The sequence below is a fragment of the Pseudophryne corroboree genome, chromosome 5 (genome assembly GCF_028390025.1).
Source record: "Pseudophryne corroboree isolate aPseCor3 chromosome 5, aPseCor3.hap2, whole genome shotgun sequence".
Lineage (NCBI taxonomy): Eukaryota > Metazoa > Chordata > Amphibia > Anura > Myobatrachidae > Pseudophryne > Pseudophryne corroboree.
In genome coordinates this window covers 685,728,994-685,754,169 of record NC_086448.1, presented here as the reverse complement: position 1 = coordinate 685,754,169, position 25,176 = coordinate 685,728,994, and the positions used below count along the sequence as shown (strand labels likewise).

Sequence of the window (25,176 nt, the reverse complement as noted above, 5' to 3'; positions counted from 1 at the left end):
CCGCCCCCCGAGCAGGAGCGCTCGGGAAGAGGGAGGAGAGGAGATAAGCCTGGAAGGAGGAGGCGGCCGGCGCGAGGGACGTGAGGCGGCCAGACCCGAAGAGCGGGAAGATGTAAGTAGTATCTCTATCTCTCTCTCTCCCCCTCCCTCCCTCCCTTCCTCCCCCCCCCACTTGACACCTGCCTGCCGCACTTTGTAAAATGGGGACACCTGCCTGCCATACTGTGTAAAATGGGGACACCTGCCTACCGTGCTGTGTAAAATGGGGACACCTGCCTGCCATGCTGTGTAAAATGGGGACACCTGCCTACCGCACTTTGTAAAATGGGGACACCTGCCTGCCGCACTTTGTAAAATGGGGACACCTGCCTGCCGTGCTGTGTAAAATGGGGACACCTGCCTGCCGCGCTTTGTAAAATGGGGACACCTGCCTGCCGCACTTTGTAAAATGGGGACACCTGCCTGCCGCACTTTGCAAAATGGGGACACCTGCCTGCCGCGCTGTGTAAAATGGGGACACCTGCCTGCCGGGCTTTGTAAAATGGGGACACCTGCCTGCCGCACTTTGTAAAATGGGGACACCTGCCTGCCGCACTTTGTAAAATGGGGACACCTGCCTGCCATGCTGTGTAAAATGGGGACACCTGCCTGTCGCACTTTGTAAAATGGGGACACCTGCCTGCCGCACTTTGTAAAATGGGGACACCTGCCTGCCGTGCTGTGTAAAATGGGGACACCTGCCTGCCGCACTTTGTAAAATGGGGACACCTGCCTGCCGCACTTTGTAAAATGGGGACACCTGCCTGCCATGCTGTGTAAAATGGGGACACCTGCTTGCTGCACTTTGTAAAATGGGGACACATGCCTGCCGCGCTGTGTAAAATGGGGACACCTGCCTGCCGCGCTGTGTAAAATGGGGACTCCCCCCCCCCCCAGTGGTGGGCGTGATATCAGATGAGACCACGCCCACTTTAATGAGACCACACCCATTTTATGCAGGCCACACACCCATGTCGGGAGCGCATGCTTTTTCTTTTTATAGGTATGTGGGGGGGGGGGGCACACTATTTTTTTTATAGCAATGTGGGGGGGGGGGGGGGGGGCGCATTTTGAAATCTCGCACTGGGAGCCAAATTGGCTAGAAACGGCCCTGGTTGTTGTTAAAGTACTTGCAGAGAAGTAAGTATAAAGCTCATGAGTGTTTAGAAGAGGGGAGTGGAGAATAGAAGCTGTAATGTGTACAGAGGGGAGAGATTCAGGGTGAGTGTAGAATGTTAAATTTGGTGATAATTCCATGAATTGAAATAAGAAACAGTAGTTTGATGAACATGCTGTGGTTGTTTGTGTTTTATGGGTTAAGTGGAGTTGGAGTAAGTTACCTTTCCTTGATGTTGTTCAATGTTTGTTCAACTGTTTTTTTTAACTGTTCGGATAACACACTTCTTAATTCCACACTTAATAAATTCCACGCAAGCTACCCCCAGCAAGCTGACCCCTTAACTGAATCTAAAGAAAATGAAGACGGGTGTGGACTCCCATAGAACTGTCAACATTTCAATATTTATTCATATTGTCATCAGGATAACATACAGTAAGCAAAAACATACCTTTAGGGCCGAAACACACTAGGCGGCTGGCGCCGCCCGGCAAACACCCGGCCGGCTTTAAACCGCTGCCGTGATGTAAAGACACATGCAGCGCAATGTGTCCTTACACACGGCACGGTCCCGGCCCGGCTGCCGGGTTGCAGCCGGGTCTCACCACTGGAAGGTCCGGCTGCTGGGCGGGCGCCTGGCCGTCTTTGCAGCCAGTAAACCGTGTGTGTGAAGGGGAGCTTTCACACACAACGGTTTTTTCCCAAGCCGTGTCTAATGCTGCGCATGCGCACAGCATCACACACGGCTCAAAGCCGTCCTGTGTGACAGACTCTGCCGGTTTCTCCCGGATGGCAAAAACCGGAGTGTGTGTTACAGCCCTTATAGTGAACCTTCACCACGTGAATGCCGGCGTCGGGAGCGGGACCGCTCACACGTCCCGTAGCCGCACTGAAAGCTGACGTCACAGACAAGCGCCACATGCGTCTCATACATTGTCACGTGGTGAAGGTTCACTATAAAGGTATGTTTTTGCTCACTGTATGTTATCCTGATGACAATATGAATAAATATTGAAACGTTGACAGTTCTATGGGAGTCCACACTCGTCTTCGGTGGTCATTCCGAGTTGTTCGCTCGGTAATTTTCTTCGCATCGCAGCGATTTTCCGCTAACTGCGCATGCGCAATGTTCGCACTGCGACTGCGCCAAGTAAATTTGCTATGCAGTTAGGTATTTTACTCACGGCATTACAAGGTTTTTTCTTCGTTCTGGTGATCGTAATGTGATTGACAGGAAGTGGGTGTTTCTGGGCGGAAACAGGCCGTTTTATGGGAGTGTGTGAAAAAACGCTACCGTTTCTGGGAAAAACGCGGGAGTGGCTGGAGAAACGGAGGAGTGTCTGGCCGAACGCTGGGTGTGTTTGTGACGTCAAACCAGGAACGACAAGCACTGAACTGATCGCACTGGAAGAGTAAGTCTCGAGCTACTCAGAAACTGCAAAGAAATTTCTATTCGCAAGTTTGAGAACCTTTCGTTCGCAAATTTGATAAGCTAAGATTCACTCCCAGTAGGCTGCGGCTTAGCGTGTGCAATGCTGCTAAAAGCAGCTTGCGAGCGAACAACTCTGAATCACCCCCTTAATTTCTAAAGGTGAACCAGAGTGCCGCATCTTTTGAAGAGTATATGTATATATATATATATATATATATATATATATATATACACTACACACATTTAGGTACTGTATATACATATATATTTATGTCAAAATGTGTGTGTGTGTGTGTGTGTGTGTGTGTGTGTGTGTGTGTGTGTGTGTGTGTGTGTGTGTGTGCGTGTGTATATCCCTCTCTTTAAAATATATATAAATATATATATAAAACAACAATAGATACGGAGGCGCCCAGGTGATACTAGGAATTGCACTACCAAAGCAGTAGTAGAAGAATATTATTTGACAATAGAAACATTTAAAATAATTAATTTAAAATTAATTAAATAAATTGACACTCCTCTTAAAAACGAGTGGCAGCAACCTTAAGCAGTAGAATGTGTGCTTGGAAAACACACAAATAGGGGGTAATTCCAAGTTGATCGCAGCAGGAAATTTTTTAGCAGTTGGGCAAAACCATGTGCACTGCAGGGGGGGCAGATATAACATTTGCAGAAAGAGTTAGATTTGGGTGGGTTATAGTGTTTCTATGTAGGGTAAATACTGGCTGCTTTATTGTTACACTGCAAATTAGATTGCAGATTGAACACACCACACCCGAATCTAACTCTCTCTGCACATGTTAAATCTGCCTCCCCTGCAGTGCACATGGTTTTGTCCAACTGCTAAAAAATTTCCTGCTGCGATCAACTTGGAATTACCCCCATAGTGAAATTTGAAAAAATAGAGAAAAGGGCGCCTTCTAGTGTCTGAATAGATATATATAGTGTATACCCAATGTGAATAGAAAATGGACACTACTTATCTGGAGCATATATTTTCCTTCGGTCGCGAGACCAATATTGGCACATAAAAGAGATAAAGGAAATATAACATGGCGCGTACCGTTTTCATACCATTATTCAGCAAAAAGATAGTTGTATATAAAAAACCTTACAGGGATAGACAAATACCATAATTTAAAATCCACAGCCAGGGATAATTAAAAGGTTTTTACAAATTTTAATACAACACATAAAAACAAATGGTAGAAGTGTGAGCGTACAAGACATAAAATTCAATCAGGCTTATCTGTCCACATGGAAAAACTGGTACGTCAAAACTTATCATAAAAATACATAGGAATAGTAACAATGCAAACGTACAAGAAATAAATATATAAAAAGCTTATCTGTCCATATAGGAGGTTCAGGTACAGCAGTACATACATACATATATATATATAATATAAATATGTATATATGAGTTTGTTATGGATGACCACCGGGCGGGATGCCGGCAATCAAAATACTTTTGCCGGCATACCGGGTTTCAAATCCCGACAGGGGTGAGTTTACTAACCTAACCCCTGTCCCCTACCTCCTAACCCCAACCTCCCCACGGTGGTGCCTAAACCTAACCCCTCTGCCCCACAGCTTAACCCTATCCCTTCCCCCTTAGTGCCTAAAACTAACCTCCCCTTGGTGTCGCCTTAAACATCCCCCCCCCCCATAGCCTAACCCTAACCTCCCACCCCCCCACAGCCTGACCTTAACCCCCCTCCTCCACCCGGTGTTAGCTAAACCTAACACGCAAACACACACCCAGCACTGATGTGAGCTTGGTGGCTATACTTACAATGGTTGGGATCCCGGCTGTCAGAGTTCAGGTGTTGGTATCCGGACTCTGTCGGGATTCCGATTTCAGTGTTTTGACGGGTGTCGGGATTCTGACGTTGGCGTATATATACACACACACAAATATCCAAATGATCCGGAACTCTCCCACAGGCTACAACTACCACAGTCCCATCCAAATGTACACAGTACAGCATATACAACAGAAGGGGCATTCAGCGGAATTTCTTTATAACAAAGAGTCAGACCACTGCAGCATGGATTCTAATGTTTCGGAAGATTATTCCATCATCATCATCATATATATGTAAAGTGCTGAAAAGTTGCCTTGAGAGTTTTAAGTCCAAAGTGCCAGCACCCGGCAGGTTATTGCCTATTGAAGAAATTGCAGGAAAATTGCTATTCAAGGACTAAGGCCGGCACTCAACTTCACAAACATAGGTCTAACAAGGGACCTAAACGTCAGAGTAGGATATACACTTAAAGTTTTGTTGAAGTCGATGTGAGTGCCACTTCAGTATATTCCATCATCCTCCAGGAGTTGGATTATCAAGGGAGTTCTATATAAGGCACTGTGGCCAGAGACTCAGAGCCATTTCACAGTAATGCACGCTGCAGTATGCTGCGCTGACTCTGCTGTATTGACTGTGTGCTGTGTCCAGACTCACAAGTGTCTCTGCTTAAAGTGACTGTATATAGGGATCATGCTTCACACTTCTGTACAGTGCACTATACTCTGCTGTATTGTGCTGTGTTCAGACTCACAAGTGGCTTTGCTCTTTAAAGTGATTGTGTATAGGAGGCACTATGTACAGTATGCTGCATTGTACTCTGCTGTAAATTGTACTGTTTGGTGCGCTTTACCCTAGTGCGCTTTGTCACTTACATCTATAAGTCCTGTGATCTACGCAGTTTGAACCGAGCTGCGAGTATAAAAATATTTTGTATAATATATATCTATTGTTTGTACTAGTGGGTGCGCTTTACTCCAGTGCGGTTTGTTCATGTGCATCTACTGTATATGCCCTGTGATGTATGCAATTTGAACCAAGCTGCAAGTTAAATATCAGAGCAATTAATATATATATATATATATATATATATATATATTTGTATTGTTTGTACTGTTTGGTGCTCTTTGTTCACCCTAGTGCGCTTTGTTCATGGACAATTCCATCTTGCACCACCTTTCATTTCTGCCACTGCTGTGTGGCAATATTTCATAGATGTTGTATAAACTGCAGAGTGTTTGTGCGGCTGCTCTTGGTGAATACAGTATTGTGAGCTGTGAGGAGGTCAAAATTGAGTTGAAATGACTGTAGATTAATGTTATTGACGTTAATAATACTCTGGGGGCCTAATTCAGACCCAATCGCTGAAACGGCGTGGATTGCAGCCTGATGCCCCTTTGGTTGTGCGCATGGCAGTGGCCGAACTGTGCGCACACAGTGAGATGTGAAAGCATCTCACAGCTGCAATCGCCTGGCCTGATTGACAGGCAGAGGCGGTCACGGGGTGGGAAGGGGTGTGTCAACGGCGTTAAAACAGCCATGTGATGCTTTAGCGCCTGTGCAGGGAGGGTGGGGGGGGTAGGGCCTGACTGCTGGGCATCCCCCCGTATATCAGAGAATCTGACCGTAGATGTGCTAAATTTACCACATCTACGATCAGGTCTGAATCACCCCCATGGAACAAAAAAAAAAGTCCAAATTATGTGATTTTAGTTTTGTTTGTCAATTAAAAAAATATATAATCAAAACCAGTCACAGCGGTTTGGCAAAACCAAATACAAAGCCAGATGACGAATCAGAGACAAATCCAGCAAAAATAGTCCTGTGCACATCTCTAGTAATGGCCCTCATTCCGAGTTGTTCGCTCGCAAGCTGCTTTTAGCAGCTTTGCACACGCTAAGCCGCCGCCTACTGGGAGTGAATCTTAGCTTATCAAAATTGCGAACGAAAGATTCGCAACATTGCGAAAAGACTTCTCTGTGCAGTTTCTGAGTAGCTCGAGACTTACTCTGCCAGTGCGATCAGTTCAGTGCTTGTCGTTCCTGGTTTGACGTCACAAACACACCCAGCGTTCGCCCAGACACTCCTCCGTTTCTCCAGCCACTCCCGCGTTTTTCCCAGAAACTGTAGCGTTTTTTCACACACTCCCATAAAACGGCCAGTTTCCGCCCAGAAACACCCACTTCCTGTCAATCACATTACGATCACCAGAACGAAGAAAAAACCTCGTAATGCCGTGAGTAAAAAACCTAACTGCATAGCAAATTTACTTGGCGCAGTCGCACTGCGGACATTGCGCATGCGCATTCGCGACTAATCGCTCTGTTGCGAGACAAAAATAACGAGCGAACAACTCGGAATGACCCCCAATATTCTAATATTACATTGAGTTTGCTAGCATTGTATGTCTAGTTATGTGCTGATATGAGACATTCCCTTTAACTTCTGTTTGGGGTATTCAGAGTTTAATTAATTATTCCTGTAGTTTAGCTGGTCATTCAAAACTTCGGATCAGTGCTACCATATGGTCCCTACTGGTCTGCACATGTGCAGTGATGTTGCTTGCTAACTGGTAGCTGCATTAGAAGTTGTTGCATTCCACAGGAGCAGCTAGCTGCGTACATCCAGTTTTGCGTTCCACAGGAGATGCACAGTTCGGGAGCAGCAGTGCCACGTTTTACACATGGTACCCTGAGGTTATCGGCAGGGATGTACATCTCTCCTGACTGTAACTGTAGTGTTGAACAGTTTAATGTTTTTTGTTTTTTTGTTGCGCTTTGACCTTTGGGACCTTGGGGGTCATTCCGAGTTGATCGCTCGCTAGCAGTTTTTAGTAGCCGTGTAAACGCTATGCCGCCGCCCACTGGGAGTGCATTTTAGCTTAGCAGAAATGCGAACGAATGGATCGCAGAGCGGCTACAAAGTTTTTTGGTGCAGTTTCAGAGTAGCTCAAAACCTACTCAGCGCTTGCGATCACTTCAGACTGTTCAGTTCCTGTTGACGTCACAAATCCGCCCAGCGTTCGCTCAGCCATGCCTGCGTTTTTCCTGGCACGCCCTGTGTTTTTCTGAACAGTCCCTGAAAACGGTCAGTTGACACCCAGAAACGCCCACTTCATGTCAATCACACTGCGGCCACCAGTGCGACTGAAATGCTTCGCTAGACCCTGTGCAAAACAACATCGTTCGTTGTGCTCGTACGACGCGAGTGCGCATTGCACCGCATACGCATTCGCAGAACAGCCGTTTTTTAGCCTGATCGCTGCGCTGCAAACAACTGCAGATAGCGACCAACTCGGAATGACCCCCCTTGTGTTAATATTGTTGCTATAGGAAGTGATACAACTACCAGGCAGGCCATGTGGTCCAAATCAGACTACTGTATGTGTAGTTTGTCGCTTTTTTGCACATGGTTCTGTTGGTATAAAGATACTTGCCTACCTCACTTATTCTGCAGGAGACTCCCTGAAATAGCAGCAATCTCCCTGACTCCCTGAATAGTCCGGCAATCTCCCTGATTGCACCTTAACCCCATTATGCAGCTGTTACATTCTTGGGGGGGGGAAATAAATCACAGATACATAGTGGGGGTAATTCCAAGTTGATCGCAGCAGGATTTTTGATAGCAACTGGGCAAAACCATGTGCAGTGCAGGTGGGGCAGATTTAACATGTGCAGAGAGAGTTAGATTTGGGTGTGGTGTGTTCAATCTGCAATCTAATTTGCAGTGTAAAAATAAAGCAGCCAGTATTTACCCTGCACAGAAACAAAATAACCCACCCAAATCTAACTCTTTCTGCACATGTTATATCTGCCTCCCCTGCAGTGCACATGGTTTTGCCCAGTTGCTATCAAAAATCCTGCTGCAATCAACTTGGAATTACCCCCAGTGTACATTCAAATGGAAACATCAGTGCCATTTCCCTGCATTGGTTATAAGGCACAATGATCCCTATGGCTACATGCATTTTAAATAAAGTTTCTCGTGGCCACTTATACCCCTTTCACATCGCACAAATAACCCGGTATCGACACCGCATATTGCCATGTCGAAATGGGTCAGTGTGCGATGTGAAAGCACTTTGGCCGAATTAGCGGGTCGCCTGACCTGGTAATTCAACCCGGTAAAAAAGAAGGGTCATTACCGGGTTGAATACCGGGTCAGGCGCAGTGTGAATGGGAGCCGTTTCGATGCGACATGGCTCCCATTCACAGCATAGGGAGAGGCGGCGCAGGAGATGAGGTTATCTCCCAGCGCCGCCTCCACCCCCGCCCCTACTGCTGCTGCTGTGCCCCCCCCCCCCTTCCCGCTGCTATGGCAACCAACCCGGTATATTGCCGGGTCGGAAAGCCACCAAAGCAGAGCAAATGCCGGATCCCACCCATTAAGGACACGTTTCTCTTACCGGGTGGGATCCGGCATTTGCGATCTGAAAGCGGCATTACAGTATATGGAACCTCTTGTAAAGCACAATACACGAACAACTTCTGCAAAATGTAAGTGTCTTTTCTTCAACAAGCATATCTTACTAACTTTGGGGCTCATTTACATTTGGATGTAAGTAATTTTTATGACACGCCTCTCAGATGTAGCAGTACACGCCCGCACTGATAGGTGTTACTTTCACATTTTCCTGAAATGCTTTTTCAAAAGTAGACAAGTATGCTTTACGTCGGGTTCTGTTGTATAACCTGGGCTGAGTCAAGGTCTGCAGAAGCATGACCGGAACACCAACTGTCAGTGCAGTGCTATACGCTGGAAGTCCAGCTGCACTAAGTGAGTTTAATAATTCCACTCATCAGGGCCGGCACCAAGCCTACTAGCACCCTGAGCGAGAAAATTTCAAAGCGCCCCCTTCCATCCCCCTATCACGGGGAGGGCACATTTTTAAGTTAGAAGGGCAAAATGATGTACAAGTTAGAAGGGCAAAATGATGTAATACTTGGTGCTCCCCTTCCCACATGCCAAATCATGGACAGTGGGAAGGGGAAAAATGTAGGGGCGTTGCTTCGTGGGGAAGGGGCGTGGCCACACAATAGTGGTAATTCGCATTACACCACACAGTAGTGCAGCTAATACACATTGCACCAGGTAGAAACTCCTATACACACTGCGACAGGTAGAGCACATTATACACTTTGCGCCAGGCAAAGCACGTTATACACTTTGTGCCACGTAGAGCACTGAGACACATTGCACCAGGTATTGCACTGAAACACGGGAACACTACATGATATGCCCCCCAGCCGTGCTAGCTACACATGATATGTCCCCCAGCAGTGTCAGATAGACATGACATGCCCCCCAGCAGTGCCAGCTACACATGACATGGCCCCCAGCCGTGCCAGCTACACATGATATGCCCCCCAGCAGTGCCAGCTACACATGATATGCCCCCCAGCAGTGCCAGATACACATGATATGCCCCCCAGCAGTGTCAGATAGACATGACATGCCCCCCAGCAGTGCCAGCTACACTTGACATGCCCCCCAGAAGTGCCAGCTACACATGATATGCCCCCCAGCAGTGCCAGCTACACATGACATGCCCCCCCAGCAGTGCCAGATGCACATGACATGCCCCCCAGCAGTGCAGGATGCAGATGACATGCCCCCCAGCAGTGCCAGATACACAAATGCCCCCACAGTGCCAGATATGCCCCCACAGTGCCAGATACATTAATGCCCCCACAGTGCCAGATACATAAATGCCCCCACAGTGCCAGATACATAAATGCCCCCACAGTGCCAGATACATAAATGCCCCCACAGTGCCAGATACATAAATGCCCACACAGTGCCAGATACATAAATGCCCACACAGTGCCAGATATGCCCCACAGTGCCAGATACATGAATGCCCCCCACAGTTTCAGATATGCCCCCACAGTGCCAGATACATTAATGCCCCCTACAGTGCCAGATATGCCCCCACAGTGCTAGATACATTAATGCCCCCACAGTGCCAGATACATAAATGCCCACACAGTTCCAGATACATAAATGCCCACACAGTTCCAGATACATAAATGACCACACAGTGCCAGATACATAAATGCCCACACAGTGCCAGATACATAAATGCCCACATAGTGCCAGATATGCCCCCACAGTGCCAGATACATTAATGGCCCCACAGTGCCAGATATGCCCCCACAGTGCCAGATACATAAATTACCCCACAGTGCCAGATATGCCCCCACAGTGCCAGATATGCCCCCACAGTGCCAGCTACATAAATGTCCCCACAGTGCCAGATACATAAATGCCCCCACAGTGCCAGATACATAAATGCCCCCACAGTACCTGCTGTGAGGAGGGAGTGGAGAGTGCTGAGGGCCACGGGCAGACTCTTACTAAACTATGCAGTGCGCACTGTGTGGTGCTGGCGTCTGACATCAGATGCCGGTGCCGCACAGCGCTCATAGCGCGTACGAGTAATTTTGCACCGACTGCTGGCTGGGAGTGGGGCTGGGAGGTGGGGCGGAGCGGGGTGGGGACGGACGGACCAGACGGATGCTGCAGTGCTGGATCCTGGAGGCACACACACAGGACCAGGCTCAAGGCATGAATATGGCGGCACCAGCGTGCGGTGCCCATTAAGAGTGGCGCCCCGTGTGGCTGCTCTATTCGAATATGCCTGGAAACGGCCCTGCCACTCATACTGTATAGTAATATTGGACGGATTGGTATTGGGTGACCGGAGGTTTGGAGATCCGGGATCCCGTCTGTCAGATTGCCAGCGGGGGGGATCGAGCGCAACAAAGCCCTTTGCGGGCTCGCCACAGGTTCTATTCCCACTCTATGGGAATAGTCCCTGTTGGTCGGCATGCCAACCAGCGTGCTAGTCGGTGTTCGAGATGATGGCACCGGTATTGTGACCGCCGGTCACATAACCGCATCCCTTTTGGACTTGAGGAGCCGGCACACTGCATCTGGTTTTTCATTTATTGTTCCTCCCCCTGATGTCAGATCGAGATCATACATACCTCAGTCCTTTTCTAGGTAACTAAGCTATACAATAGTGAAAATGCGATACAAATTCATACAGTAGTTTTTGTGTGATACCAGAACGTACAGACAGACTAAATTTCACTTTTTTTTTTCTCTCTCTCAATGGTCCATAAACAGTCCCTAGAAGTATAATTCTCATATGCTACAGCAGTATTTTTCAACCACTATGCCATGGCACACTAGTGTGCCCTGAGCAGTCTCCAGGTGTGCACCATAGAAGAAGAGCCAGGCCCTCAGTGTTTTGCCGCTACTGAGGCCCTGGAACGATCAATACTGGTGGGTTTAGTGGTTGCAGAGTCAGGGGTCCAGGCCGGACGACACCCAGACGTGACTGAAATGCCTGAGTCTCGCTTCCACCGGCCCCACCTCCGGGGCGTGCAGCCCACCGTCATGCGGAGGACTTTGGTGTATCTGAAGCAGGTTTGTGTTCCTGGGAACCTGCAGCCGACCTCCCCGAAAGAAGGTGTTGGATGGCTTGGCCTTTCTGGGCTTGGTAGACCGAAAGGGCTGTGATGTAGCTGAAGAAAAGGGTTTCTTCGGAGCAGGTGTAGCTGAGGGAAGAAAAGGTGACTTACCAGCCATAGCCATAGAGATCCACACATCTAACGCTTCCCCAAAGAGAGCCTGACATGTGTAGGGTAGGATCTCCACACTTCTCCTGGATTCCGCGTCAGCAGACCGCTTGCGCAACTACAGTCCTCAACGAGCTGATACAGACATGGAAGAAATTCCCGCAGCCATGCAACCCAGGTCTTTCATGGATGCTACCAGAAATCCTGCTGAATCCTGAATGTTACGTAAAAACAATTCAACATCACATTTCTCCATAGTATCCAAGTCTTCAAGTAATATGCCTGACCACTTTACTATAGCTTTGGCAATCCAAGTACTGGCAATAGTGGGACGTAGTATTGCCCCCGAAGCCGTGTACATGGATTTGAGCATATTATCAATTTTACGATCAGCCGGCTCTTTCAAGGAACAGGTAAAACCACCTTTTTTGAGAGTCTGGATACTGACGCGTCAACAATAGGCGGGTTCTCCCATTTTTTCCTATCCTCTACCGGGAAAGGAAATGCCACCAGAACCCTTTTAGGTATCTGGAATTTTTTATCTGGGTTTTCCCAAGCCTTTTCAAAAATAGCATTTAATTCCTTTGATGCAGGGAAGGTTAGCGAGGCTTTCTTATTTTCAGTAAAGTAAGCCTCCTCATCCTGCTCAGGTGTTGTATCAGCAATATTCAACACATCTCTAATAGCCTCTATCAACAACTGCACCCCTTTAGCAAGAGATGCTGCCCCCCGCAACACATCCCCGTCACCATCTGCAGTGTCAGAATCCGTATCATCCTGCATGATCTGCGCAAGAAAACGTTTATGTGAATACACAGCAGGGAGCCCTGAGGTACCAGAACTGGGCCAGACTGCCATAGAGTTCTGTAAAGCCCGAGTTGCAGATTCATTTTGTGCAACCCTATTTGAAATCTGAGAAATCATAGATAGGCTCCCTTGCTGGTATCTGTGCTAAACCAGTGCAATCCTGATTACATGGAATGGGATCATCCTGAGAGGACATATCCTCTGCAGCATATGACACAGAGTCCCTGGACATAGCTTAATGGAGACCACAGACACTCCACACACACAGGGGAGTACAAACAGAGTTTTACCCCCAAGAATGGCAAGAGAGACACAGAGATTGGAGCCAACCCACACACAGCGCTATAAATATAAAGGGAGACCCCCTATCAGCGCTGACTGTGCACCTTAATAGGTTACACAGTCATTTTGCAGCCTCCCCCATCCCCCTTCTACAACCCCCTGGTACCGTGAGAGATAGCTGGAGTTGCTTTGGAGGGACTTGCTCTTCCTGGACAGCGCTGTGCAGGCAGGAAAATGGCGCGGAACGCTGCTGGGTCCGCTCTGAGGAGAAGCGATGTCTTCCCGCTCTTCCTATATACTGGCCTGAGGATTTATGCTGGCTGAGATCCCGGGACCCAGACAGGATGTGTAACCAGTGTAGGGTGTAGACGCTGGCTCAGGGCGCCCCTCACACCGCTGAGTCTCCGGAGCACAGTTAATACTGCGCTCCTACCCTGATGCCGCCATCTTCACACTGGCCCCCCGCTTGCTAGGGGATCTTCAGCTCTGTAAGGGGGTGGCGGCATGCTACTGGGGTGAGCGATCCCCTGTGGCGGGGAATGATCTATCCCCTCAGGAGCTCAATGTCCTGTCAGCGAGATAGTGGCTCAGACCTCGCAGGGGGGACACTACTCCCCCCCTTAGTCCCATGAAGCAGAGAGGCTGTTGCCAGCAGCCTCCCTGTAAAATAATAAACTCTAAAATAAACTTTACTAGAGAAACTCTGTAGAGCTCCCCTAGCTGTGACCGGCTCCCCCAGGCACATTTTCTAAACTGAGTCTGGTAGGAGGGGCATAGAGGGAGGGGCCAGCCCACACTCTCAGACTCTTAAAGTGCCAATGGCTCCTGGTGGACCCGTCTATACCCCATGGTACTAATGTGGACCCCAGCATCCTCTAGGACGTAAGAGAATGGTTGAAAATCTCTTTTGCACCATGTCGTCACCATGTTGTTATAAAAATGCCCCCAAAACGCCAAAAGACGTGCACTGCTGGAGGGGCCAGTCAGGGGCCCCAGTTTGCTACCGCTCCCCAGTATGCCTGTGCTGTAGCCAGTGGCAGTGGTTCCATCTTCCCGGTTATCTCTTCGGGAAGATGGCGCCGCACATAGAAAGCAAAGACTCTGGCACTGCTCCTGATTGGCTGCCGGTACGCGAGCTCTGATTGGCTCACGAACCAGCTACTGATTTAAGTTTAGCTAGGGTATTCTTTTAGACAATTTGATATTGCGCAACCCAAAAAAGCAGCCTGTAAGGAAAATGCAAACCCTAGGAGTCTCTCTCCAAGGAACTCCAAACAGTAATATGTGTGAATAAAAGAGTTGGGAATGCGTTCCTTCTGGCGCTATAAACACACTTATACCAGTAAAATCACAGCCACAGCTTAATTGTGCATAAGACAAAAACAAATGGATAAAGGGTATCCCTTATCTTAAATAGATATCCAGACGATTCGTTCTCAGTAGATATGATTATTCCGTTCATAAATTCATATGTAAAGGAAAAAGTAGTATCATGTGTAGTACAGTTACAACATCTTTAATACTGACATACAATTGTGACATAAAACCGAAACATGTGAGAACTAGCACAGTCTTTAGTGGGGGAGAGTCAGAATAATTACCAGCAGGTCTGAGAACCAATAATAGCTCTCAAACAAGTTCTTAATAAGTTCCCAATCGCCTCTCCGGAAAAAGCAGACTGGAGCTCGTTCCTGGTAATGATTCAGCAATCCAGATGTGGTGGTAGAGACTGCACTGCGGACCCCTCAATAACCAACGCGTTTCCACCTGCTTTGCTGCAGGTCTTTTTCAAGGTGAGATGAGGGGCAGTCTGTTAGTCCAGAAGGAGAGCGAAATGACAGGCATAGGAATGTAGAGAGTTAAACCTCCTGTGAGGGGTGGACCTAACTGTTATGAAAAGTACAGCCAATGGTAGAGAGGGGACGGTTCAGTATACATAGGGATGTATAGGCTAGCTAAGTCTCTCTGCTGCTGGTTTGCCTTCTGGTGAGTGTTGCTGAATTGCATATTCACTAGTGTTTTAGCTAGGCTAGTTAGAGTATTCAGGTTTACACTGTACTGTTATAGCTTCACCCTCCTCTCTCATCTTACCACACACTGCTTTGGGATAATGGCCGCCTCTCGCCCCCTCCGTTCTGCCGGGACCCCAGGCGGTGAAGCTGGGTCCGCGGGTGGGCCTGCTGGCTCATCTGCCCGTTCCCCCGTCCACCGGCGCCGACGCGGGTGCTGGACCCGGACCCGGTCTTCCCTGCCCCTGGTTTCGGGTCCGGTGTTAACCTCCGGCCGCGAGCGGCAGGGGGGGCTGGGGGCACAGGGGAGACTGGCCAAGGTCGCGAAGCTCCGCAAGGTTATTTGCCAGTTCGTGATGTCGCGCAAAGTCACGCTTAGGAAGGTGCAGTCCTTGCTGGGCCTCTTGAACTTTGCTTGCCGGCTGATCCCGATGGGCAGGGTTTTCTGCTGAAAGCTGGAGAGGGCGACGGCGGGGTGTGCCAGGCCACATCATTTCATTTGCTTGTCCTCCGAGATTAAGAGGGATTTGGCCGTCTGGGCCTCGTTCCTGGAGGACTTCAATGGGGTGCGTATCTGGCTGGCCCCAACGATCGACAATGCTAGGTTACAGCTGTTTACCGACGAGGCGGGTTCCTCTGGGTTCGGTTGCTACCTACAGGGATCTTGGTGCGTGGCCTCGTGGCCTGAGGAATGGCATCGCGAAGGTTTCACTAAGGACCTTTTGCTGCTTGAGCTTTTCCCCATTATGGTAGCGCTGGAGGTTTGGGGCGATCGTCTGGCTCATTGAAGCATTTTGTTTAGATGTGACAATCTGGGTGTGGTGCATGCGATCAATAACCAGAGGGCAAAGTTGCTGGTGGTTCTGAGGGTGCTCGGGCGATTGCTGCTGACATGCTTGCATAAGAATGTATGGTTCCGCGCGCAGCATGTGCCAGGACTTGAGAACGTAATTGCCGATGCGTTGTCCCGCGGTCAGTGGGAGAGATTTCGTTTGTTGGCACCCGAGGCCGATGAGCGGGGGTTTCAATGTCCCGGTTATGTCTGGCAGGTGATCGGAACGGACTGGAGGGTCTAGCGATGCGGTCAGTGGCTCCGAACACGCTCAAGGCTTACGGTCAAGCTTGGAGCGAGTGGGAAGAGTTTGCCCGAGGACGTAGTCAAGAAGGTAAGAGCGGGCATCGGATGATGCTTTCTTTTATTTGGCAGCTTTTTGTCACGGGTAGGTCCAGAGCGGTGGTGTCCCGGTACTTAGCAGGGATTTTGTTTTTTAATAAAATCAAGGGTGTCCCTGACGTGACAAAGAGCGGGCTTCTTGTAAAGGTGATGAAAGGGTGGGGCGCGTGGCGCCAACGCCGCCTGATAGGCGACGCCCCATCGATGCGGCCTTGCGGTAGGCAGTATCGCGTCGTCAATTTTTTAATCGCTTTTGTTCCAGTTGGCGTTCTCCATGGCTTACCACGGAGCCTTTCGGGTTTCGGAGCTGGTAGCGCCATCTAAGCGGGCAGACTCGCGCATGCTTCTGGATGACGTGGTGGTGGGTGAGAGGTCCTTGCTGTGCAGATTGCGTCGCTCTAAGACGGACCAAGTACGTAGAGGGCGATGGGTCACTCTGGTACCGTCTCTGGAGGGGAGCATTTGCCCTGTGAGATTGGCATCGAGATATGCAGCAGTTCGGCCCGGTGTGCAGGGGTCGTGGCTGCTGCATTATGACGGTTTACCTTTGATGAAATATCAGTTTCGTTGGATGCTGAGCCGCTGTCTGGCAAGCTTGGGCCTGTCACCCGCTGCTTTCGGTACGCATTCTTTCCGAATCGGGGCGGCGGCGTCGGCTGCGTCGGCGGGTTTTTCCGTTGCGGAGATTCAGGCAGTGGGGCGATGGAAGTCGTCAAGTTACAAACGATATATTCGCCCAGTTTTACGAGTTTTTAGTTTGATTAACAGTTCAGTTTTATTAGACGTTGTATAAGTTCATGTTGTAAGGTTAAGTACGTCCTTGTGCAGTTTGTGTCTGTTCGTCTCCCTTGCTCATCCTACTCAGGGATTAGCTAATCGCCACTGCTGGCAGCGGGGGTCTGGAGTTCTTTTGCGACTTTTTGCCTGACTTGACGGACTGAATTTCAATCTACAATTCGGCTGATTAGTTACAACACGAAGTCCCTCAGCAGGTTTTTACGCTTTCACCTCCAGCTGAGTTCTTACATGTTTTTACCATTTTAAACCCCCCCTTTTTATTTTACTTATTTTACTTTGATCTATCCCGTTGTGTTTTTATGTTATGCTTCGATTGGCTGGAAGCTTGTTTAGATCGGCTAGGCCGTGACTTATGCAAGACACGAAAACCCCTTTTTTCTTTTGGCAGATCCTTCAGGTTAATGCATTCAATAAGCTCCTGTTAGGATACTTATTAACCGATTTTTACTCCTTTCCTTCTCTTCAGGTTGGGTAGAAGACGATTTGGCAATCTGGGTAGTTGGCCACTCTTTTGTTTACTGGGCAGCCAGGTTTTTGGCCTCGGAGGGGGCGCAGTTTTTTCCTTGGGCTCATGGCGTTCGTTGGCTTGGTTGGCGGGGGATGATGTGGCAAGATCTGAAGAGTAGATTGGTCAGTCAGGTCAGCGAGCATGGAGTCCCTAGGGTGCTGGTTGTCCATTTGGGTGGCAATGATCTGGGGAAGAGGACATTTTTGTAGCTGCGATGGGCCATGATGGAAGATCTGGCCAGTGTGGCCGCAGCATGGCCCAATTGTGTTTTGATGTTCTCTATGATGGTGCCAAGGTTGCATTGGCGAGGAGTGGCGGACGGTCGCCCGATTGATGAGGCCAGGCAAAAGGTGAATGCGGCGGTGGCGAAGTGGGTGTTGGCTCACGGAGGGAAAGTGGTTCGCCACCCTAGGATTCGGTTTCGTGCCAGTCACCTTTTTCATCCTGATGGTGTGCATCTGTCCAAGGAAGGGATGTTGTTTTTCCTGGAGGATCTGTTTCTGGTGTTGCAGGAGTTAGGTTGAGGGTATGGTGGCGGTGCGAAGACTCTGGGGAAGAGTCTTTCGCTGTTGGCGGAAAAGAACAGCAGGTTGTAGTTTGACTTGTTAGTTACAGTTGTTTACAGTATTGGTGTGGTTTAGGTGCACTCACCTCCATTGACTTTTAAGGCCGCTAGATCACCCATCAGGGGGCAGCGTCATCACCCATCAGGGTGGGCAGTCAGCGTGGAGGTCTGAGTCGGGCACCTATTACCTATGTATGGTTTGTGGTAAATTAGGATCGTTTGGGTTTTAATGTTTTTTAAGGTTATCGTCAGTGGAATATAGCCGTTCTTTTTTCTGCCACCATATGCCGGCTGAATCGGCATGTTAACTTAAATTTTACTTTACAGGTTTTTTATAATGGAAGGGTACAATAAATAGCTAACAATTTTCTGCCAAATTCAAGTCTCCGTGTCATTATTTCTTGGTATTAAAGGTATTGAATGCTTTACTTTTTGAATAAGGGTCCACACATTATCATTAGGAGGTTTAGGAGAGCGAAATGACAGGCATAGGAATGGAGAGAGTTAAACCTCCTGTGAGGGGTGGACCTAACTGTTATGAAAAGTACAGCCAATGGTAGAGAGGGGAGGGTTCAGTATATATAGGGATGTATAGGCTAGCTAAGTCTCTCTTGCTGCTGGTTTGCCTTCCCGCCTTCCCACCCCATTTGGTAGAGGTTTTGGCACGGAGTGCCTTGGCTCTAAATTGTTAGTTGTGGTTTATCGTTGGCTATTTGTTGGCGGAAAAGAACAGCAGGTTGTAGTTTGACTTGTTAGTTACAGTTGTTTACAGTATTGGTGTGGTTTAGGTGCACTCACCTCCATTGACTTTTAAGGCCGCTAGATCACCCATCAGGGGGCAGCGTCATCACCCATCAGGGTGGGCAGTCAGCGTGGAGGTCTGAGTCGGGCACCTATTACCTATGTATGGTTTGTGGTAAATTAGGATTGTTTGGGTTTTAATGTTTTTTGAGGTTATCGTCAGTGGAATATAGCCGTTCTTTTTTCTGCCACCATATGCCGGCTGAATCGGCATGTTAACTTAAATTTTACTTTACAGGTTTTTTCTAATGGAAGGGTACAATAAATAGCTAACAATTTTCTGCCAAATTCAAGTCTCCGTGTCATTATTTCTTGGTATTAAAGGTATTGAATGCTTTACTTTTTGAATAAGGGTCCACACATTATCATTAGGAGGTTTATTTAAATTCCTATTCAACCAATCCTGGTTCTGATAAATTAATTGAACACAGCTGTATGTATTGTTCCAATTATCATGGATATGGATGCCGCCGGAGACCAGACTGAGGAGAACGAGAGGCGCATGCTGCGCTCTCCTGCCCTCACTGAAAGCAAGGTGGTCGGGCTGCAAAAGAACCCCTGCCCGACCCCTGCCTGCGGGCCGCAAAAGGATGCGGTAGGGACCGCAAATTTGACACCCCTGCCCTAGAGTATTAGAATTTGTTTCACGGCACCCCTAGGCCAAAGTTCTTATTGAGAAATTCAGAAAAAAATATAAAATGAAGATATGTGACGAGGGACTGGTTTTGCAAATTAATTACCGTAAGTATAAATAATTTGAATTGGTCCTGGACCACCAAACTACGGCACCACTGCAAGGCCCCCTTTACCCCCCTTCCCCTTTCCCGAGGCACCTCAGGGTGTCACGGACCCCAGTTTGGAAACTAATGCCATAAAATAAACGTGTTTTTTTAACTACATATAATACACCTTAGATCTCAGCTCCTATAAGATTTTAAATCCTTGTATACAGCAAACTACACATGTTTGAAAATCCTACACCAGGCACAAGTAGTCATTCAGATGCACTGGGTATGGTTGACCGGCAGCCGGGATCCTGTCAGTCAGCATACCGACATTGGGATCCTGGCCACCAGAATGCCGGCAGGGGGGGGAGCGAAACGAAGCCCCTTGCAGGCTCGCAGCGTTCTCCGCGCTGCGGGCTCGAAGGCTTACTGTGCTCACCACAGGTTCTATTCCCACTCTATGGGTGTCATGGACAACCACGAGTGGAAATAGTCTTCGGCCTCCTGCCGGCATTCTGGGGGCCGAGATCCCAGCGTAGGTATGCTGACTGCCGGGATGGTGACTACATCCCATTTAGATGACTATGTGGAAGTTTTATCATTATTATCCTATGTGTATGTAAAAATTGTTGAAAGGGGAGAGCGCTACTGCGCAGATTCCATACTGCTCCTTCAGGGAGGCTTCACTCCCTGTACCAAGATGGCTGCTGACCTAAAAACTGCACCTAAGTGCGGCTCCATCTTGTCAAGACTGAGCATCACAGTGGGAGACAGTAGCTTTTCCCTTACAGAGACCTGAGATCATCAGAGATCCACAACACTTCCAGTGATCCTGCACTGCTACCTGCTGCATACACTCATCAGCTGGGGAGCCGAATGACACCCCTCTCGTCTCAACCTCTGCTCAGTGAGAACCAGTGTGTAACAGTGATTACTGTATGTGGGATTCATATAATATTTTATGCAATTCAAAATATGAGCTTACCATCTACTGAGTGTTGGAGAATTATACATTTTTATTTTTATTTTGGTCAGATTTTTTTTTGTAAATTATTTCAAAATGCAACTGGACCCTCTTTTGCTATTTTCCCCTCAGTTCACTTTAAAATTGATATAAAAGTAAAAGATTATCTAAAAGCAATTATAGAGTAAGACCATTTTCCTTACTGTGTAAGCTGCAGAACTAGGGGCCTAATTCAGACCTCATTCGTGTTGTTGTTTTTTCTTCTAAGTGGCATCTCGGTAATTTACTAAACATTAAACTCGTCAGTGTTTGGGGCATTCGTATTTTTTTTCTCGGCCATCTAGACAAATACGAATGACTAGACAACCGGTCAAATACACCTGTTATTTAATAGAACTCGGTAATTTACTAAGAATTCGTATTCTCAATCACTGCCGACAATGGGGGTCATTCCGAGTTGTTCGCTCGTTGCCGATTTTCGCTATGCTGCGATTTGTTGCTAATTGCGCATGCGCAAGGCACGCAGGGCGCATGAGCATAGTTATTTAACTAAAAACTTAGCAGATTTGCTGTGGATCCTGCTGCACTTTTCAGTCGCTCTGCTGATCGGTGAATGATTGACAGAAAAGGGGCGTTTCTGGGTGGTAACTGAGCGTTTTCCGGGAGTGTGCTAAAAAAATGCAGGCGTGTCATGGAACAACGCGGGAGTGTCTGGAGAAACGGGGGAGTGGCTAGCCGAACGCAGGGCGTGTTTGTGACGTCAAGCCAGGAACTAAACGGACTGAGCTGATCACAATCTGTGAGTAGGTCTGGAGCTACTCAGAAACTGCAAAGAATTATTTAGTAGCAGTTCTGCTAATCTTTCGTTCGCTATTCTGCTAAGCTAAGATACACTCCCAGAGGGCGGCAGCCTAGCGTTTGCAATGCTGCTAAAAGCAGCTAGCGAGCGAACAACTCGGAATGAGGGCCCATAGCCAAACACTGCCGGGATAGCATAGAATTAGTTAAAAAATTGAGCTTTCAAACAGACCTGCTTTTTGCTGGCGTGTTTAGATAGTCATGCATGGATCAGTGAGATTCGTGCATGCTTATCTGTGGGTAAGGGTCTGAATGGGTTAAACATTTAAAATAAAAATTGCGTGGGGTCCCCTTCCTAAGCATAACCAGCCTCGGGCTCTTTGAGCTGGCCCTGGTTGTTTAAATACCGGGGGGAAATTAGACAGGTAAGAGGCTTAAACAGAGACTCTTGTAAAGCCTTCAAAACCACAGACAGATCCCAAGGGGCCACAGGTGGCACATAAGGAGGCTGAATCCTCAGCACACCCTGAGTTAATGTATGGACATCAGGTAGGGTAGCGATCTTTCTCTGAAACCAAACCGAAAAGGCCGATATGTGAACCTTGAGGGAGGCCAGACGCAGGCCTAAATCCAGGCCTTGCTGTAGAAAAGTCAATAGTTTGGCCGTACTAAACTTGAAAACGTCATGATTGTGAGACACATACCAAGTAAAGTAAGCATTCCAGACCCTATGGTATATCCGAGCAGAAGCCGGCTTACGGGCCTTCAACATAGTTTGAACGACCGCCTCAGAAAAACCCTTGGCCCTCAGGGCGGAAGCTTCAAGAGCCATGCCGTCAAAGCCAGAAGTGGCAAATCCTGGTAAACACAAGGGCCCTGAACGAGGAGGTCTGGTCGTTGTGGAAGTAGAAGGGAACAATCCAACGAGAGGCCCTGTAGATCGGAGATCTGTCTTTTAGTGATGAGCGGGTTCGGTTCCTCGGAATCCGAACCCGCCCGAACTTCACCTTTTTTTTACACGGGTCCGAGCGACTCGGATCCTCCCGCCTTGCTCGGTTAACCCGAGCGCGCCCGAACGTCATCATCCCGCTGTCGGATTCTCGCGAGACTCGGATTCTATATAAGGAGCCGCGCTTCGCCGCCATTTTCACACGTGCATTGAGATTGATAGGGAGAGGACGTGGCTGGCGTCTTCTCCGTAATAGAAAAGACTAAGTCTAAGAGTGACATTGTTATAATTGTGGGGAGGATTGGGGACGGGGAGCAGCTGTTAGGGAGTACAGTGCAGGGTTTGATTATACCACCAGTGATTTTAATCCTTTGTTTCTCTGCCTGAAAAAAACGCCCCACCATATCTGTGGCTGTGCTCACTCAGTGTGCTGCACTGCTGCATAATATATCTGTGCTGAGTGCACTGCTCTGCTCACACTGCCTAATTGTGGGGACTGGGGAGCAGTTATAGCAGGAGTACAGTGCACAGTTTTGCTGACAGTGACCACCAGTCCAGTATACGTTTGTCTGCCTGAAAAACACTGTGGTGTTTTTTTTTTTTTTCTTTCTTCATGCTAGTTTGTTTAGCAGTCTGCTGACAGTGTCCACCAGGTCCGTTATACAGTATATTATATATATATAAGCAGCAGTACGGTAGGCCATGGCTGTACCTACCTCTGTGTCGTCAGTGCACTCGTCGTCCATAAGTATAAGTAATACTATACTATCCATCCATCTACATTGTATACCTGTGGTGTTTTTTTTTTCTTTCTTCATACTAGTTTAGCAGTCTGCTGACAGTGTCCACCAGGTCCGTTATACAGTATATTATATATATATAAGCAGCAGTACGGTAGGCCATGGCTGTACCTACCTCTGTGTCGTCAGTGCACTCGTCGTCCATAAGTATAAGTAATACTATACTATCCATCCATCTACATTGTATACCTGTGGTGTTTTTTTTTTCTTTCTTCATACTAGTTTAGCAGTCTGCTGACAGTGTCCACCAGGTCCGTTATACAGTATATTATATATATATAAGCAGCAGTACGGTAGGCCACGGCTGTACCTACCTCTGTGTCGTCAGTGCACTCGTCGTCCATAAGTATAAGTAATACTATACTATCCATCCATCTACATTGTATACCTGTGGTGTTTTTTTTTTCTTTCTTCATACTAGTTTAGCAGTCTGCTGACAGTGTCCACCAGGTCCGTTATACAGTATATTATACACTGCTCAAAAAAATAAAGGGAACACTAAAATAACACATCCTAGATCTGAATGAATGAAATATTCTTATTAAATACTTTGTTCTTTACATAGTTGAATGTGCTGACAACAAAATCACACAAAAATTATCAATGGAAATCAAATTTATTAACCCATGGAGGTCTGGATTTGGAGTCACCCTCAAAATTAAAGTGGAAAAACACACTACAGGCTGATCCAACTTTGATGTAATGTCCTTAAAACAAGTCAAAATGAGGCTCAGTAGTGTGTGTGGCCTCCACGTGCCTGAATGACCTCCCTACAATGCCTGGGCATGCTCCTGATAAGGTGGTGGATGGTCTCCTGAGGGATCTTCTCCCAGACCTGTACTAAAGCATCCGCCAACTCCTGGACAATCTGTGGTGCAACGTTGCGTTAGTGGATGGAGCGAGACATGATGTCCCAGATGTGCTCAATTGGATTCAGGTCTGGGGAACGGGTGGGCCAGTCCATAGCATCAATGCCTTCGTCTTGCAGGAACTGCTAACACACTCCAGCCACATGAGGTCTAGCATTATCTTGCATTAGGAGGAACCCAGGGCCAACCGCACCAGCATATGGTCTCACAAGGGGTCTGAGGATCTCATCTCAGTACCTAATGGCAGTCAGGCTACCCCTGGCGAGCACATGGAGGGCTGTGCGGCCCCCCAAAGAAATGCCACCCCACACCATTACTGACCCACTGCCAAACCGGTCATGCTGGAGGATGTTGCAGGCAGCAGAACGTTCTCCTTGGCGTCTCCAGACTCTGTCACGTCTGTCACATGTGCTCAGTGAGAACCTGCTTTCATCTGTGAAGAGCACAGGGCTCCAGTGGCGAATTTGCCAATCTTGGTGTTCTCTGGCAAATGCCAAACGTCCTGCACGGTGTTGGGCTGTAAGCACAACCCCCACCTGTGGACGTCGGGCCCTCATACCACCCTCATGGAGTCTGTTTCTGATCGTTTGAGTAGACACATGCACATTTGTGGCTTGCTTGAGGTCATTTTGCAGGGATCTGGCAGTGCCCCTCCTGTTCCTCCTTGCACAAAGGCGGAGGTAGCGGTCCTGCTGCTGGGTTGTTGCCCTCCTACGGCCTCCTCCACGTCTCCTGATGTACTGGCCTGTCTCCTGGTAGCGCCTCCATGCTCTGGACACTACGCTGACAGACACAGCAAACCTTCTTGCCACAACTTGCATTGATGTGCCATCCTGGATGAGCTGCACTACCTGAGCCACTTGTGCGGGTTGTAGGGAGGTCATACAGGCACGTGGAGGCCACACACACTACTGAGCCTCATTTTGACTTGTTTTAAGGACATTACATCAAAGTTGGATCAGCCTGTAGTGTGTTTTTCCACTTTCATTTTGAGGGTGACTCCAAATCCAGACCTCCATGGGTTAATAAAATTTTTTCCATTGATAATTTTTGTGTGATTTTGTTGTCAGCACATTCAACTATGTAAAGAACAAAGTATTTAATAAGAATATTTCATTCATTCAGATCTAAGATGTGTTATTTTA

General features: G+C 48.0%; 1 protein-coding gene across 1 annotated transcript in view; it reads right to left on the bottom strand.

Annotated features, from left to right (window-relative positions):
* The window catches only part of NKAIN3 (sodium/potassium transporting ATPase interacting 3), a 1,038,088-nt gene that overhangs the window by 529,348 nt on the left and 483,564 nt on the right, over positions 1-25,176 (bottom strand). The gene's annotated exons all lie outside the window — the stretch shown is intronic.